Source organism: Rhodnius prolixus, unplaced genomic scaffold (genome assembly GCF_049639745.1).
Source record: "Rhodnius prolixus isolate KJV_2025 unplaced genomic scaffold, Rpr scaffold_4, whole genome shotgun sequence".
In the NCBI taxonomy this organism is placed as follows: Eukaryota; Metazoa; Arthropoda; class Insecta; order Hemiptera; family Reduviidae; genus Rhodnius; species Rhodnius prolixus.
In genome coordinates this window covers 8,818,430-8,838,067 of record NW_027411614.1, presented here as the reverse complement: position 1 = coordinate 8,838,067, position 19,638 = coordinate 8,818,430, and the positions used below count along the sequence as shown (strand labels likewise).

Genomic DNA, 19,638 nt, shown 5'->3' with positions numbered 1-19,638 from the left:
AGTTTTTACTAAGTTTATAGAGTTTGCTTACTAAAATGTTAGTTTGTAATGCGGCAAAAAGAGAAATGGATTCATTCATTCGTATAAATAAATATAATGAGAAAGATAGTTTAGGCTACGTGTTACGACATCTAATTCTCACTTAGTAAAAAATCACTTCAGCCTGACAGAAAGCCTTGCCATCGGAGTGCATTAGAAAGCTAAACTGGTACCAAAATTGGACTGATAAATTGTATCACAAAGCCTTCTTTGGAACACTGATAATAATCACAAAGCCTTCTTTGGAACACTGGTAATAATCACATAGCCTTCTTTGGAACACTGGTAATAATCACATAGCCTTCTTTGGAACACTGGTAATAATCACAAAGCCTTCTTTGGAACACTGGTAATAATCACATAGCCTTCTTTGGAACACTGGTAATAATCACATAGCCTTCTTTGGAACACTGGTAATAATTACAAAGCCTTCTTTGGAACACTGGTAATAATCACAAAGCCTTCTTTGGGACACTGGTAATAATCACAGAGCCTTTTTTGGGACACTGGTAATAATCAGATAGCCTTCTTTGGAACACTGGTAATAATCACAAAGCCTTTTTTGGGACACTGGTAATAATCACAGAGCCTTCTTTGGGACACTGGTAATAATCAGATAGTCTTCTTTGGAACACTGGTAATAATCACAGAGCCTTCTTTGGAACACTGGTAATAATCACAAACCTTCGATTGTAAAGTTACTAAGAATAAGAAACGTGAGTATTTTTAAATTACAAAAGTAAGATTTTTTTTTTTTTTTTTAAAGAAAGTTAACAGGAAGTTTAGGGGATTTCCCAAGAAAATTGGAAAAGCTTTTTTGAGAGCGGAAAAAGTAAATTGAATAATAAAGCGAAGAAGAGCAGCATTTTAGAAAACATAAAATAATGATAAAAAAAAGAAAGAAGCAAAACGAATTTAATATTAACAAAGTCGATGGTGCAGGAGGTTTCCATTAATTTTGTTGAGAATTCGCCAGCTGGTTATGAACTGGGTTTGCAGACAGGACACAAGACCTATTTTGCAGATCGTAAGAGAAAATATTAACAATTTTAATAGCGGATGATGTATGACCTAACAGCTGATAGCTCTCTCTGCGTTTTAAATTAGATTTCTCGATACTCATTCACTGCCACCAGCTCTGATGTTATAACAAATCTGCTACAAATTACCATGCACTTTATTTATTTTTGTTTGACGCAGAGATTAATAACAAAGAAAAATCATTAAGAAAAAAAAGACAATGTCTATTTTAAGATTTTTAGCTTTTTTCCATTTTTTCTGTATGTTTTTACCTTCTCTTACGGCATTAAAAAAAAGTATTGCAATCGCCTGAAATTTTCAAAGTAAGTTAGAAATACCTAGATTTTACACTTTAAATTCCTAAACTCTTATTCACAATCTTCAACTTGCAATCTGAGATCACTGACACCCAGACTTCTCTGGAATACGGTTAGTTTCTCTTACAAAAATCTTATTGACCGTCAATACTGAACCCAGTAGACTAGGCTAAACAGCTTCTTTCCTCGAAGAGCAGAAGTCCAAAGAGCAATAAACGCAAATGGCTGACACCATCAATTAATCAAAATCTAACTCAATTCAAACTTAATACAACTTTCTGAATATACTGCACTATGCAACAGACCAATTACAGTGTGTGTGTGAGTATATATATATAAACCCCAAAAAGAGGTAATAATCCCTTCACTGATTGGCTTTGTATCCGCTTTCTAGAGTTAGGCAGTAATTTAAGATGAAGAGAACTTTGTAGTGAAAGTAAGTTTGAATTGCTGCTATTGACCAGCGGTCTGTGAAACTTTGCAAGTAGTGGCAGGTCGAACTTTCCTTGGCTCTAATATAGTAATTAAATATCTTCTTTGAGTTTAGTTAACTCCATTGATGGCTGAAATAAAGATCAATCGATTAGATTAAAAACTGCTGATGAAATAGAAGAAAAAGTCAAATCAAATGCTTCGCTTCTAATGACATAAATAACTAAACACATACGAGTACATGGAAATTGTAATGTTATAATTGTAATTTTAATGTTATAATAAATTGGGAAAAAAATCTGATGTGGATGTACACAAATGCCATTTATCTGACCGCAAACATTTGCATTGATGGACTCTTTTCTGAACTGAATTTGACTTAGCTGCTGTGTGGGCCACTGTATATGACGTGGCAGAGTATGATAGCCCTGTAGCGCCACCTTATATCGTAGTAGTGGCGTGGTTTCAATTATCTAAATTAATTCTTATACCAAGGTCTTAAGAAGATATGATTCCTTAAATAATATTCAAGAAAGCACCACAATACCGGAGCGGTTAAAGGCGAGCCCGCTAAGCTAAGATGTATTCTTGTTTGCTTGGATTCGATTCCCAGTCTAGACCTTGGATTTTATTCAATGGCTAATCTCAAGAGGAACTTATAGTAAAATTCGTTTGCTAGTCTCCTTCATCAGTGACACCTAATTTGGTAGTTGGGGATGTAAAGCCTGCCTGAAATAATAGGCATTACTTTACTTTGTTTGCCTAAAATTATTGAAACAGTTAGTATGCCAAGTTCAGAGAAAACTGTTGTAGCCGCTTTATAGAAAGATTCCCCAAAATTCAGATACCTATTCTGTAAAAGACTAAACTTTCAGTTAACTGATTTTATGAAAATTGGGTATTCCAGGTATGCTTTTAACGAAGCTTATCACTAAAGAGATTAAATAAAGAGAAAAGATTAATGTTGAATTGGTACTTCAGAGGGTTCCTTAAGGTTGCAATTCCTTGAAAACCCACGAAAGTAATTTTTCCAGAGTTAATGTTTCAATTAAAAAGTAATTATCAAACTTACTGCATAGAAAGTAATTCACCGTCACACTAAAGAAGCTGGGCTCAATGAGGCTTTAGAAAGCTTGGGACTTCATCCCCACCCCAAATATACTCATTAAGGTAATAGACACTAAGGGTAAATAGAAACAAATTTAGAGATCATTATTGCAGCTATTTTGAGGCAACTTATTAGCTTATTCAGTTATAAGAGCGCATATCTATTAGAGAAAGGATTAGGTCGGTGGTAGCGTACTGAACTCCCTTCGCGGAGATCCTAGGTTCGAATTCAGCTGCTGACCATCCAAAATTTTCTCTTTCTAGAAGAGAAAAAAATAGATATTAAAAAAAAAAAATCTTAGACACAATAAATAAATAACTAAATGATTTACTGCTCAGACTGGAGCTTGCAAGTAGGAAAATACTTAGAGCGACAGTCTAGAGAGAAAGAAAACAGCTCTCTTGACCGCCAGCTAGATTGTGCTTTCTTTTTTAATCCTTTTACTTAAGTTTTCCACGAAAACTTTTCCAAGGCAATCAATCTTTGTTAAATATTTTTTTATTCTAAATCGTTTTTACCATACGTACTTTCGAGATTTTGCATTTTCTTTTTTAAATACATTTTATTTTCGCTTTATTAAAATATTATTTATCAACTAAATTACTTAATCACATCATTGATATTTAATATAATTATCTGGTATTATAACTTGAAGGATTTGATGGCAATTCTTATGAAAGAGTACAACAAAACTTTACTAAAGATTCTTCTTAATAAGAAATTATGTCTTGCAACTATACAGTCTTTAAATTTAGCGTTTTTCACTGGGTATATCCGCTTTGAAATCTCCTGAGGCTCGAAACGGTTTTAAATTGAGTGTAAGCTTTCAGAATTGATATTTAGACGAAGTGCCACCTAAGCTTTAGAATGCAACCGAAAGTTCTACATCGAATTTTTTTTTTTTTTTACTTTTTCTCGAAAATAGCGAGAAAAAAAGTTCATGCTAAGTTTGTAGACCCATCAGACATATGAACATATTCATATGTTCTATAACTTTGACTTGAGACATAATGAAGATGAGAAAGGTTGTGTTCTAAAGTTTCATCAAAGTGAAATTTACGAGCCTTTAATTTACCTTTATTACACTATTTGGGACTTGTAATATAATAACTTTGGAGAGAATCGATTTGAGCGGTAATTGTTCACAAAATAAATAGCAAATTTCGGCAATAATACAGTTTTCTTGCAGACGTTGCACGCTGTACACAGACCATCTTCTAAAAACAACTGAAAGATTCTGTCCTAGTCAGTCCAGAGGTCTGCGCTACATGAAGCTGTATACTAAACCCGCAATACAGCAGTGTATCACTGTATAGAGGTCCCCCCAATGCTCTTTAATAGAGGTGGAATTTAGTTTTAATTTCATTCAATGAATAAAGCAGTCTTCTAGTTTGCCTAAAAAGGCATTATTTCATCATTAGGTACATCATCATTACCTACTGTACACGAATGAGAGCTGTTTAAACAGTAAATTTAGTGGACCTTTCTCTGAATGTAAAGAAAATATTTTATACCAAGTTCCTATAAACCCGTAAGAATAAAAATTAGGCTCATGGAAGTGGAGGACGAAATAATAGACTATCTATCTAACAGCCTTTACATAGTATGGACACACATTGAGAATGGGAGATAACAGATGTCCCAGGAGTTGAGATGCAACTATCATTTAACAGAACCAGAGGCGGGCTGGCATCTCCGGAGGTTATTGGCCAACACCAACTGTACACCAACTGGAGTAAGTACCAGCCTCGGTTTAGTTACAAAAGTGCCTTAATTTTTGTTTATAAAACATCTCTACTTCAGTATGTCAATGCACGGATACATCCACTGTTTTAGAGTGTTAACAATGCAGATAATTCTTCACGAGGTAGAATATACAGTTAAAATAGATAATAAAATACGACCTTCCTTGGTACACTGTCAAGGTATAATATGAAGTGTAGCGGACCAAGCACACTACCCTGAGGAGGCTAGGTTATTTATATAAAAAAAAAAGGTTTACTGGTAACCAAGAAGGGCTTTAAATGAAAATGAAGGATGTAGAACAGATAGGAGAGGAGACGCTGATGCGCATATATCCATTCTCAGAACTCTTGCTGTATCGATCTTTATCGATAGATTAGCTACAATCTACTGTATCTAGATCGTGCTGCTCCAACAACTCTCTCCACCTGCCAGACTAGCCGTGATTGATCACCTTATCAAGTTCAGGGTGCACATATTATTCCTTTTTATCTACATTGAATTTCTTTCTTTTTTGGGGATAGGATTTCCGGTGGTAGATTTTTCTACTCTTCTTTCTCAAACTTATCCAAATCAACTCCATTCAATTGGTACACTTGTTAACTTAGTTTATGCTGGAAAAGAACAACAAGCTGTCCTTTAAAGTTGTAAGGTTTCGAGTCACTCTGTGTTGTTGACTGGAATATCATATTCATCTTGAGCATTTTCGACATTCATTTACAAAGTTTCTAACCAAGCCGCATCAATTAATTTTTTCCAACAGTAATATGAGTGCGGATCATGAGGAGTTAGATTAGTACGCGTTCGCTGTCACATTTGAAGTGACCAGAACATTACTCTACTGAAACGTCCAGCTTTTCAACAGTTCATTTATAGATAAGCGATTAATTTATATATTAGGACCATAATATATGCGGTCAAAGCAAGGGTAACAGCGGTTTACAGATCTTATTGATCTATAGAAAAAGTATTAAGTTTCAGATCACTGTCGAACCAAGTCTTTTATTAGTTAACTAAACAATATTAAGAAATGTGGTCACATATGGAAGCTAGAGCTGATTGGTGAAAGAATGAGAATGAATGTCTGAATGTATGTTTTTGGGAAAGGAAAATTCTAAGGAAACTTTTTCGAGTTAGTTCAAGTAGAAGATGGATAAAGGATAAGTCCGATCAGAAATTGAAAGACTAGAAACAAGATCAAGATATAAGGAGGGATTATAAAGAAAAAGATTCTGAGGTGGCTAGGTCACTTGGAAAGTATGTCAGAGAGGCAAACATCCCAAAATAGTTGAACCAAGATCAGTAAGACAAGTGAGAAGGCCTGTAGTCTGTGGTAGTAGGATGATGTGGAGGAGAATTTGGGAGGTGTTGGGAGTTACAGGGTGGATTGTACGGGTCGGGAGGGATAGGATACTTGAGGTCCAGGACCTTCGAGTCTGCAGTGCTAAAGGGGAAGCAAGGTACAATCTAAGCAGATTTAGCGATAGAATATTTATTGTAACAACACTGCATAATTGTTTTTTATGGATTTCATGGCTGCAACACTTTCTTCAACAACATTACAATTTCGAGACATAAAAAATCGATTAAGAGATTCATCATTAACATGAGATCTGAATAATGGCATCTTGAGATATTCGTAATAAGGTCTATCCTTTTTCCTTTTTTGTTACTTAAGATGACTCCAATCCAATATTATTCAGCCTGAAGCAGGATAACTTTCCTCACTTAGTTATGTGCGTTTCTACAACGACAAAATCTAATTTAAAACGACTGTGTAGAGTAACAGGCACATCCTTAGCCAATAACACTGTCGACGCAAAGTGCTTCAATAAATCTGGTGAATGAAATGGGACACGATCCACTGTCTGATACGCGTCAGCGTGTTACTTTCAAGAAAACTTTCTATCGGCGAAGTTGAAGTTTAAAAAAAAAAAGTTGAAGAACAAAATATTCTATTATTTTTATTGCCAACAGCTGCAAGCGAAAGATTCTATCGATAGTCTTAATACAGTGAAGTAAAAAGAAGAAGTCGTGCAACAGTCTGAAGTCATTTCTTGAACTAGAATTGTAACAATTCAGATGACAAAAAAGAAAAAAGCAAACAATATTCCTCCTCCATCGTTCAATTGTAATTGACCTATTCTCACATCCCAGATAGCTCTCTAAGCACCTATTGGTGCTCAACTTTAGGCAATAAAAGCTATTTTATACTATAGGCTAATTATCACTTAAATTTAAGTGGCCCTTCTATTTAATGATGCCAATGTAAAATGTATAGCGTTTGTAAATATCAATATTGAATGAATGAAAGAATAAATAAATATTTATTACAGTAAATATATACATAAAATAAATACTGAAGTGTAAATGTATTATACATTTTAACATTCTTATCCAGTGAAGAAAGAGAAAAGTTAGGTGAGCAGGATTGGAATGCAGGGATAAAAGAAGAGAAAAAAACCTGCAGCTAGTTGTAGAGAGTTAGAGTAGGATATGTTTTAGTCTTCTGTGTCTGTATGTTGTAGAAGGATCTGTAGGAGGCTATGTCGCGACAAAGTGGATTAGGATGGCCATCTAGGATGGAAAGAAGTTTGAGCAGACGATTTTGGATATAGGAGTGTACTAGGGCAGGGGTCGGCGACCCGCGGCTCGCGAGCCGCATGCGGCTCTTTTATCCAAATTTTGTGGCTCTTCAGCCTGCCCAAAATATATTGTATATTTCAATTTTATTGAAACAAATGAAAATTTCATTTATTAAAGTAAAGATATTTTTTCAAAAAGAATTTTAAATGAGATAGGTTTGAAATTGAATAGAATTATATTAAAATACAGTACGTAATTATAAAAGACTGCCGCCATTTTCATTCAAATACAGATTTAGTTATTATTTATTCGTTTATTTACTTTGCAATATGTGAAAATAAATATATAAAATTGTCAAAGTTGGGTGTTTTTGAACGTTACAGCTTTTTCATGCAGTTTTTGACGATCAACGCTTTTACCACTGTCCTAACGGGCAGTTTTAAAACATCTAAATGTTATTGAATATCATAAAATAATATTTTGTGAATACAAATGATCTACAGACTTTTTTACTCTATCATCCTTACGGCTCTTGGTAAAATTTATTAAAATTATTTAAGAAGAAATGGCTCTCTACTTGAAATAGGTTGCCGACCCCTGTACTAGGGGGATAATGGATGCAATCACCGTGTAGTGAGTCAAAACTCTAGTACGTCGTGCAGAGTCTGTCGCGAGTCTGAGAAATTTGTTCTCTGTTGTCTGTAGTTTTTTTTTTGATGTTGCTACTACAAGTCCAGGCTCCAGCCATAGCAGGCGTAGAACAACATTGGCAACAATATTGAATATCACACATACAAACAAAAAAATTTTGGTTATAAATAATTTCACATCTACGTATCCCTGGTTAAAAAAAAAAATATTGCAGATGTCAACACTTTCTCTTGAGAATGCATGAAAAAGTAGTAGGATAAAAATAAAATAAGAAAGAGAAATAGAGAGAAAGAAAAAGAAAATTCTTTTAAGAGAAAGTTTAAATATAATATTTTGTCTTTTATCTGATGCGAAGGTGAAGTGGTGCAGGGCAAAAAGAAGATGAATGCTTCATATTTTCACTTTGAGTAATAAGGCTTGCAGACAGAGAATAAATAAATACAGTGAAAAGCAGGGTGCTTTATAAATTGGAGAAGTCTTGGAGCAGAAGTGGTAGATTGAAAAGTGGAGTAGTGGTGTTAGGCAACAATATTAAAAATATACAAAAAAAATAGACCCATAATTATTTCAACTGAAATTGTTCCAAAATTTATGCAGCATTTAATATTACCATTTATGACATTTTAAACAATAACTCAATTCATGTAATATTAACTTTGTTTTATGGCAGATTTCACCATTCTATTATTATGACTTAATTAGTCTTAAAAACAAATCAGACTTTCAATATTATATTTGTTGGTGCAAATTTGTTTGCAACTTTATTAAATTACCTCAAAAATTTCACACACACAATCTCATTTCAATGATTTTTCAACCAATCAGTTGTTCATTACACCGTCATTAATTCAACGCCAAGTACAAATTAACTCGCAATCTGAAAATTCGGTCCATTTAGGATAAATTCGAACAATTATAATGCTCTTGTGTATTCCCATTCATGGTGTTTAAACTGGATGTAAAGCGAGCATGAAAAATTGGGCATTACTTTACATTATTTATTTATTTTTTTTTTTTATACTATCATCATAATTTCATTAATCAGATGATGCTGATGATAGGCTATTATGCCCATCCAACCAGCTGTAAATTATGAATTAATTTGTTACTTAAAAAATAAAATGATACCCATTAAATGAATACTCTTTTTTTTACATTTGAAAAGTATTGATTGGGAAATCATTATCAATTTAACAGATAATTTACATCACTTCAAAGATTTGAGAGTGCTTGTTAAATTATCCAATTAAATAGCGCAAGTTCCCATAATTATTACCATTAATTTTGAATAGATTTCAACTCATTCCTTGTTTAAAATAGACGATTGCACTCTGATGTTATCCTGGTAACAAGGTGGTCGCCTAATCTTCTCAATATTGCCAGAAGAATTAACAGCTCTCCACTAGGAGAGCAATTAGTTAGTTATACCAATTAGTATACACTTTTACAGCTTCATATGAATCATCGAGGTAAACAGAGCAGTACAGAGGAAGACTGAAGATCTCAATGGAACACAGACAAAGTTAAGGCTTTGAATAAAAGTGGACCACACACGACATACACACACATTAATATTCACAATCCAAGCAATAGAGTGGATCTCTCAGCTTTTAACGGAAAGGTTATAAGAAAACAGAAATCACTTTTCTTCTTAAAACAATAAATCGAAGCGCAAAGATTTGACTTCGCAGATATTTTAGAATGAATCCCTTAAATCTTGAAAATAAAAGAAAAATTCTAGATGTTGTAGAAAAACACGTATTTTTCCTTATCTAGTTTCTAACCTAATGTTCAAATTTATAAACGGGCAGGAAGGGCTTATTTAATTAAGAATCATTCATATAAATAATTGTGTTTAAATCAAATGAAATTTAAAGCCAGAATTTAGACAAATAAATGGTCTTCTTCAAAGACGTTTTTACCATTAAATTTGGAATTTAGTATAGACAGTAATAAAAAACTTGAAAATAAATTCAATTCAATTTTCTAATGGCTCAAGTAACTTTTCTAATCTTCTAATTATGAAAATTAATTTCAAAAAATTTAAATCAATGCCAGTTTTTCAATTTCTATTTAAATAATTTCCATTTTATTGATATCTGGAACCCGATTTCATCTACACATTATTCATTGGCTAACAAAATAATGATTTATAAGCTTTCTCTAATTCAGTAAGTTTAATCGACAGTTTTATTACTCTAATTAAATATAAAATTGGTGAAATTTCTGTTCAGTATCTACTGCAATATTTTTTCCTTTATAAATAATATTAGGATTAACGAATAAAACTCTATTATGGAGCGAAGGATCAGCAAATGAAACCATGGTAATTTTATTATTTCAAAGAAAAACCGTGGTTTAAAGTTGCAATTCTTTAGAAAAGCAAAATATATTGATATTGAGTGAATATCTGGCAGATATTGGCAGATTTTAAGTAAAACTGTATGTTTTTATGTGAAAGCAGAGACTGTGTAAGTGAGGGAGCAGCAAATGCATCTAATATTGTGCAATATTGCATACACGTATCTCTCTATAATATTATATTCACTGGATAGTGTTCCGATCTATATATTTCACACATACACAATGGGAGCTAAAAAATGTTGCAATAAGAAGTACCTATATATTGTACATTTACCGGTGAAATAAATAATCATATAAATATAAACTGGTCGCGTAACTCATATTTTTATTTAGTTCAAAATTATAGGATTTGTATTATCTAAAGTAAGAAAGAGGTTTGCTAGAAAATATACTTCATTTTTATTACTAAGAAGGCAACATTAGGTATGATAAGGAGGAAGGTTAGACAACAAATCTACTTTGTGGAAATTTATCCCGCGATTCCGCATGATCGCCTTTATCTTTTTATAGCACTTTAGGAAATAAAATATAGCTGTAATGCCCTAGCATACGCAAAGCCATGGACTCGGAGAGAGTTACAGCCGAAGTCGCTGAATATAGTTAAGCTGGAAGAAAAATACTTATTTGAGAGTTTATAAATTAAAAATGTTTCGCCAATCCTGTTGCTCTATAGACCGCGTAAAGTTCCATATTTAGAACCTCATTTTAATACAAAGAATGTGATGCCTTCTGTTGATTATTACTGAAGGTCCTGAACGGCAAGTTTTCCATTTTGAAACCATAAACTACATGGTCTGCAAGCAGTTAACTAATAAAAATTTATTATAAATATATTTTTGCTAAAAAATAAAAATTGAAGCTTAATGACTCCGTAAACAGTGTCCACAAACCACTGCATGTAAACCAGATCGCTTCATCCTTCTCCTGCCATCATGATGGCCATCTTGGGATTCCTAAGATCAGGTATTGAAAGTAATTCATTTTCGAAAAAAAAAAAGGTTAAAAACTGAAAACTCTTTCCATTATAGTGGAAAACAGTATCAAAACATTTGAGGAAAGAAAATAACCCTATAGATATTATATTGGCAATGAGACAGTACATCACACTCAAATGGGACTTAAGAGATAAGCCTCCTACAACCATCTCAATCTCCCACGCTTAACCGTGGGTCTGACAGCTGAGTATCGTGATGAAAAATCAGATTCCGAGTTTATTAGACAATTATTAAGACATACTAGAAAGACCACCAGATTCTCTTGCTAGGCTAAAAAGAGAAAGATAATGGAACTGCTTTCTAATTGCTCTTTTTAAAGATCACTTGCGTAATTGTAAGCCCAAACGTCTCTGGATGGCCTTATATGGACAACTTCAGGTAAAAGTTGGGAATCAACTTTAAAATAAAGGACTTGTGAATTGTATCTTCACAATATAAGACATCAAGTTAAGACTAATCGGTTCAATTACATTTAAACAGAAACAAATATCTGTTAGATTAAAAAAATCACTCAAGGTACCAGATAAGATAAAACATCTGTCTGCCCTGTTCACAAAGAATTTTATATGTATAAATAAGTACTTATCGTCTGAAGAGAGAAAAATGAGAATGAATCTCGCAAGTAGCCCAAGAGAAAGCTAATATCTGCTCAAATTATTTTTAACTTAGAAATATTAAATGCAACTTAGTCTCACGTAATTATTACGAATGTAGGTCTGTGTGACAGTTGCTGAATGTAAACAGAACAACTAGAGAGAACCGTTGTTGACAATATTGTAAAAACTACGAGGGGGAAGGTGAAGAAGTGCCCGCTGAACACAACTTCACTGTTCTAGCAAATATGTAAAACTTCACTAGAGCTAAGCTATATCTGCCAGAGCGAGTTTACCCATTCTGTACCCAGCATCCACACACCACCGCCAACTTACCTTTTAACTGAATAACTTTTCTTTTATTTTAAACTTTTCCATTTCCACCACAGTTTTGTTCATTCAAACACCACCGGCCGACCGCCGTCGCCAAACTAATATACATTCCCTCAACAGAAAACCTCACACATTGTTTAAAAAACTTTTCTTGCAAAAAAAATAACATTATTTTATTAAAGTATACAAAAGTGTTAATAAACTTAATGTACTTTTAGATGGGTGCACTTACCTTTTTTCCCCCTATCATTTGAATTTAACTTATCCGGCAGCTAACTTTATACATAATTGCGTTTTAAAACTTGTTTTCAGTTTGTGAATTTGTTTACTAACCAGTTAATAAAAAGATAGGCTTGTCAGATCTAGGCTTGTCCATACACTTCAGCAATATGTATAAATCATAATCCACACAATGTAATGAGAGTAGTAATGTTGTGTTAAACGCTATAATAATTCCAATAGCTGGAAGAAATAGTTTCACAGAATATTAAAGTTAAAAATGGCCAGTCAGAAGATGTTAAAAAAAGGCCATGAATTACCAATTTCAGTAGCTCAAATAATTGCGAATTTTATTTCTGTGGAATATTGAGTTTTGAGATAGAAGATATTAAGGAAAATATTCGGTCCGGTTTATGATAATGAAACTGATAGTTGGAGAAAGAACTCCGATCTCTATCAGTTGTACAGATTATATTTGTACACTTTATAAGAGTCCGACGGATGGAGTGGCTAGGTCACTTGGAAAGAATGGCTGAAAACCATGAAGGCCGCGCAGATTACTGTTTGGTACACTGTTTGGCAAAAAAAGAATTGGAAGACCACGTAGGCATTGGCTCCAGGAGGTTGAAGAAGACTTGAAGACCGTTAGAGTGGATGACTGGAGAAGAAAGGCAAGAAATAGGGATATCTGGAATGATGTTATTCGGGAGGCAAAGGCCCACCCCGGGCTGTAGAGCTACGAGAAGTAAGTAAGTATTGAGTTTTGAGTTTATAAATAAAAAATCTCGAAAGAAATCTAGAAGTCCGGAAGATAAACTAAATATAGTTCGAAATGTAGACTTAGGATATTTTGTTTATAACTGACCAAAATTCAAGATTCCTCCAAAATAATAACTCATCAAGATCTGGTCAAGAACAGCTACTATCTTAATAGTATATTTGTACTGCATGGATTCAGGAGCGGCTGCTGATTCAGGCAGTCCTAGTGAAACCGAAAGAAGCTCGCAAAAGGAAATATAAAATAAAGATATTCCTCCAGTGGAATAAGGCAGAAAAGTTAAATTAGATGAAGCCTGAGTAGCTAAAAATGATGCAGGTAAAAGGAGAGATCCTCAGTTTGTTACTGGAATACAACAAAATTACTCCATCTTGTAAATAAAGAAGCTTTTCGCAGAAAATAAGTTAGGAAGAAGATGCCTAATAATAAGAGTGCTTACTAAACCGAAGGAAACACAGTTCCAGTTAAGATAAGACAGGACGCTAGCTAGCTCCTATTGAAATAAGAAGTTGAAAAAACTTTACTACTATTTTTTTTTACAGAATGATGCTCTCTAATGAGGTCAGGGCAGCAAAAGCTTGCTTTTTCACAGAGCTTTCATTATAAAGTCAATTTATTAATGAGCTACACAGTCTGCCACGTGCTCATTTACTTATTAAATGCAAAATACGCTTATTAAAACTGTCCCTTCTCAACGGAAGTACTCCAATCATGACCTGGACCACTATTTCAAAAATCAATTCAACCAGTGTAAAAAACAAACATAACTTTAGAAGTAATAGTGCTTTCATTTACCACAAAAACAGGGCAGCAGATGAAGATAAACGAGTACAAATTTTGGGAATGCAGAATAAAAGAAAACAAAATTCTTTTACAGGAATGAACGTGTACAAATGAAACGCCTGCCCGGGGGGGGGAGCATGTTATGTGCGTATGTGCGTTTTATATGACGTGATTGACTAAACCAACAAACGAGCAACGAAACCGTGGGTTGGCCAGAAATAACAGCAAAGCGCTGTTCCAGCGTTCGTTCAGCCGCAAGTGAAATAACTCCGCTCAAGTATGAAGGATGAAGGAAGGGATGAGAGGAAAGCCAAAGAGTTGTCTATGTGAGGGACGGTTGAACACGATCAGTTTGTCCGTTTGGAGCTGGGTTTTTTTTCTGGGAGTAGGAAGAGGAAGTGGAGTGGAACAGGAAGGAAGTGGAACACAGGGATTCTGTGATGGACAACGACAATGACGAGACAGTGGCTGGGGTTAAGGGTGGAAACAGATCCTAGCCATTTAATTTTAGAGCATACAGTAAATCTTGGTGTGTTAATGTGTGTGTTCGTGTGAATAGTGTGCCCACAATGTAATGTGGAAGGCCGTTTCTTTTTCTAAAAGCTTTACTGGGCTAGCCTAATATGTGTACACAGCAGTAACGTTAGCCACACACACAGAGAGAGTGCGGAAGTGGACGGTACAACCTCCGTTCTCCTCATTTTGCAGCGAATGAGGGGGTGGAGGAAATGAATAAGCCCAGTCGGATTGGTGGAATTGAGCTCTCCTGTTTACTGTTCAGAACAAAAACATTGTAGCAGCTCATTGCTGAAGAAGGGAAAACTGCTGCAATAAAGTACTTACAACAAACATCAAGTGCCTGTCTCTATTCTGCTAGTCCTGCAAACCGCAGTAATCCTAGCCTAGGTACAATACATTGGGCAGAGCATCTAGCAGGATTGAATCCAGAAGAAGTACCTTATATGCTGCAGAAGTATTAACAAACCAAATTCGAGATGGAAATTTAGTGTACACAAGGAAGCAAAGATCCCTCCTAGGTGTCAAGGAACTGGTTGGTTCCAGGACAACGAGCTGTCCTTGTCAGTGAAGAACAAGACATGAGCTGACCGGCCCAAGAGTCTCTGCCAACAAATATCCACCCCAAAACTAGAAACCCAGCATATAAAAGAAATTACCACTTCGCGTGACCACTCGGATTGGAGAGAGAAGTTGATAAAATCCAGTTACAGACACTGCTACAAACACTCTGAAAAAACATTTCCTTCTACGAGGAAACATTTCCTTCTATTACTGACAAAAAAATTGTTATTAAAAAAAAAAATCATTTTCTAAAGCATAATGGCTTTGGAATTTATTTTTTAAATTCAAAGGAAACGATAACGACAGATCAGTAACGATAACGAACAGGAATAATAATGAAAGCAGCGAAGGGTGTGAAATTTTTTCCAAACAGTACACTCACAAATTGATCATTTTTAAAAGAGAGTCGAGTTGGCAATTTAAAGTGATGTTCCAGTTCGACATTTCATTGGGGAAAAAAAAATGTAAATAAGTTTTCCATTTCTCTCTAAAGAGAAAATTCAATTTTCTTTCTTTATTGCCATGAATATTTTGTATTCTAATTTGTCAATCAAAAAGATTAAATTAAAAAATTTGCTTACAATAATAAAATATTAAAAAAAGTCTTTACTCATTGAAAACTAAAGAATTAAAGGCCTGGTGTTAGAGAAAAAATTTAAGACCAAATTGCAGATACGATTAAACTTTAGCACAATCGTCACCAACATGCATACAGCGCTCGTCTCCACGTTTACCTTGTCTCGGCGAACAACTGATTTAGAAAGACTGGAAGGTGCAATTAGAACAGCTTACATCATAGAGATTTCCGCAACGAGCAAATTATTCATTTTAAACTCCTTAACAAAAACTTACAGTCTAAAAAGTTAAGTATAAGGGTTGATTAAACGCCAAAAGGTACACAAATCAGCAAGTACCCAACATTTCATTAATACTTCATTGATATTATTTAAGTAATTTTACCGCATTAATTTTCATTAATATTTTTTAAGAATTTATTAGATGTTTCACAGACCCTTATGCTGGCCATTTTCATCAACAAAATATTTGTTCAAGTAGCACACCATTTAACTTAGATTGACTGTAATATCTATTTATCTATAATAATCAAACTATTGATTACAGGTGAAAAAGAAAACGTTATAAAAAATAAAAAATATGAGGCTAAAAAATTCATAAACTTTTTTAAAAATTGCTTACACCAACATACATCAATGATTTTATTTATTTATTTTTATTTTTAAATAAAAATCGTCGGTTTAAGTTCATTCTGCGGTTAAAGTAATTGTTATTTTATGTAGTAGTCAATCTGGCTTTATCGTAAATAATATAGTTTTATGTTTAATCCCGGTCAAACTCATTTCAGTATCAACTAGATTGACATAACAGGTAGACCGTTAGATCAACTCACCACAAACTACCACTTTGTGATACAAAAAAAAAAAAAAAACTTCAATGTAATCATTGTAGTACGTGAAAACTTGCATTGTCGGCAATAATCTTAAAAGTGGAAAATCTGCAGGATTGCAAAACTTCCCCATAAAAGGAGTAAGAAGATAGTGGAACAATAATAAAATAAAACATTTTGGGAATATAGCTAAGAAAGGTCAAAAGGACGCACATACTAGGCTATAGCGGCTGTTCCCATAGTCGGTTACTAGAGGAAATTTGCTGTTGAAAGAGCAACTAAACTTGGCTAAAGTCCAAACTGACTGGAAACCAAACAAAGGGGTAACTTAGGGAACTCTATACTCTAACATTCAAGTAATATCTAGCAGTCCGTATTAAAGTTCTGGACGACTGCTCTAGCTATGGCCTCCCAGCCTTCTTCACCAATACTACCATTAAACTGGTAGGCGTCTGATGAGACATTCTGTGTGTTTGTGTCTGTATTTACTGTGATTCTACCGCGAAGATTAAATCTACACTTAAAGAAAGATTTTTTTCGTTTTTTAAAACAAATGGTTGCATTTCCACTCGTACTTTACTTGGATGAGACTAAATAGTTTCTGACTGCGAACTAATTAGCCAAAAGTGTCCAAGTTATTTCCTGTTTTAGTCAGTGGTTTCCAAAGCATTGCTAGGCGTGGAAGTAAAAATGGAGTAAGAAAGAGGAGGAATTGAACAAAGGTCGCACTATCACCTCTACTGGGTAGAGGCTGCGTCAACCTGGGTAAGGGTCAATTGCAGAATTCTTTGGGGGGGAAATAATGGCTCGCGCGTCCAAAGCCGCCTTCGGAGGGCCCATCTCTTCTTTATGAGCGATTCAACTGTCCGTTAGCCAACAGCCTCAGTCTTATCACGCCCTCGCAATGACTGAGAGATCGGGATGACATCTTTTCGCTAAGTCTTGTAAGCTATAATTAAGTGAAGAACATTTTAACTTTACTAACAGCACACCCTGTCGGCCAACTTTTAACCCCTCCAGTAATTTAGCCTTAATGGTTAAGTAAGTCTTGGTCATTTCTTTCGAGGGTACAATGATGCGACTCATTTCTCTTTGAGGTTAATATGACGCCAGCAGGTCTCAAGGTTAACGTAAACCCGGTACTGGCAGACTAATTTCGTCAGCGATGCCCTGAGGTTGGCACAGGAAGGTTGATATGGAAGGTTTGTTTGTTTCATGAGGCCAGTTCAACTGGTTAATCACAGCGTTAAGTCCAGAATGCCCCAGTTAATTTGTATACAGTGAGGAATTGAAGTATGTAGCTTGTCCACTGTTCTTGAGTGAAGTTTTGAAAAAAAGTAATGATTTTAGATAAAAAATTTAAAATGACATCACTCAAGAACAGTGGAAAATATGAAGTTGGCCAATACGTCATTGAACTCCACTTTAGATGTCCTACCCGCAGTAGGCCTATGGACATTACTTACTGGTTCACCCTGAATAATTATAACGATAACTTCTAAAAATTAAGTCCTACAAGAAGTTAAATTTTCTTATTGTTTTAACGTATTACTTGTTTTTCTTTAGATTTTGAATTTTTACTCAACCATAGCCGCTTTTTGTAGATTTAGTAAACGAGAGCAATGAGACTTGTTTTTTTCATAATCATCTCTAAAGGCTCCAATTCTTAACAATTAGAAAACATTCATTTTTCTTCCAGTCCATATTTCATGCGGGAAAATTCATTTTTATCCTTATTTGTTTAAAAAAGTAAAGTAATTGCCTATTTTTTAGGCGGGCTTTACGTCCAACTACCGTATAGGTGTCGTGGACGGAGGCGACTAGAAACATACTTTACTGTAAATTTCTTTTATTAACCATTAAATAAAATCCAAGGCCTAGACCGGGAATCGAACCCAGTACCACAATACATATTAGCTTTACAGGTCTTGCCTCTAACCGCTCGGCTACCGTGGGGCCTTTCTTATTTGTTTAATTAAAATTACCAGAAACAATTTCAGTTTTAAGGATTAACCACAATTTAGGATGTGTAGGCCTAAAGTAATACTGTTAACTGTTACGGGCATATATGGATGGCTCATTGTTGGTTTTCAGCTAACCTATTTAAACCATAAACACCAACACCATAGGTTTTGAAAGGAGTATTGTATCCTGTATCAAGATATAACACAGGATCCGTATCAATTCCACGGGAATGTAACCTCCTTTAGAAAGAGGCGACTGTGTTGTTCTGTTCGTTTACATCCCTTACTGGCGCAGCAACTACTGGGCAAGTGTGAGACAGTGAGATGGTTTGAGAGAGAATGTACATCCCTGGGATCCCTTCTAGATTGCACTCACTTCTGCTGAATGCTAAACAGCATCCCTGGGATAGCCTTTAATCCAATCCTTTATTACTTCCTCCTCTTCCGGCCACCTCGTCTTCCCTTACACGCACAGCCTGCGTTATTATCTTGGCTCTCCTCCATACCCATTTCCATGTACACTCACGTACACACAGAACTTCTACCAGTTTCAACAATAATCGATAAATTCACCGTGGTGCACCATTTACTCCAAACTAATTAAAGAGAAGGAAAAAAATAAAAAAGCCTCTTAAAAAAAGGTGGGAAGGGAGGGAGCTCAATTTAACCCCTGGGAACCAAATCACTATTATTATTTGCTTAAGTGTAATAAAACGTGTAATTCTATTCCTTTTTCAATTAATGTTAATTTACAGTTTTTAATTACGCTTTCCCAGCTTATCGCATCCAAATTAAATAATTGGTTTTATTATTATATTCTATTTTGGATCGGCCTGGAAAAGGCCTAGAAAATTTCTCTCAGGCAGGGGATAAATGGCAAATGGAAGACCGTCTGTCCTACCGTCTACTCCTGACCTCGAAAAGTGATAGGAGCATTAAAAGATACCATATACCAGTAAGAACTGGAAAGAATGGGACAAAGCAATTCAGTCTCCAAATGCTTTGTATCAAACCAAAGAGTTCGTTTGACTTACCGCAAAATTGTTACCTTCCCTTGTATGTAGCCATTACTTACAGTGCTAAGGATCTGTTCAAATGAAATATCCACTTGACAAGGGAATTCTTATTTATTATGCATATCAAGTGGAAGACCAAGACCTTCGATTGTCTAACAAAGTCAGCTCTAATCTGGTCTAGGACTGCAATCCATCCCTCACTGAATTTGGTA

The 19,638-nt window shown here is 34.7% G+C and overlaps 1 protein-coding gene across 4 annotated transcripts in view; it reads right to left on the bottom strand.

The window, feature by feature from the left end:
• The window catches only part of Nlg2 (Neuroligin 2), a 512,997-nt gene that overhangs the window by 133,061 nt on the left and 360,298 nt on the right, over positions 1 to 19,638 (bottom strand). The gene's annotated exons all lie outside the window — the stretch shown is intronic.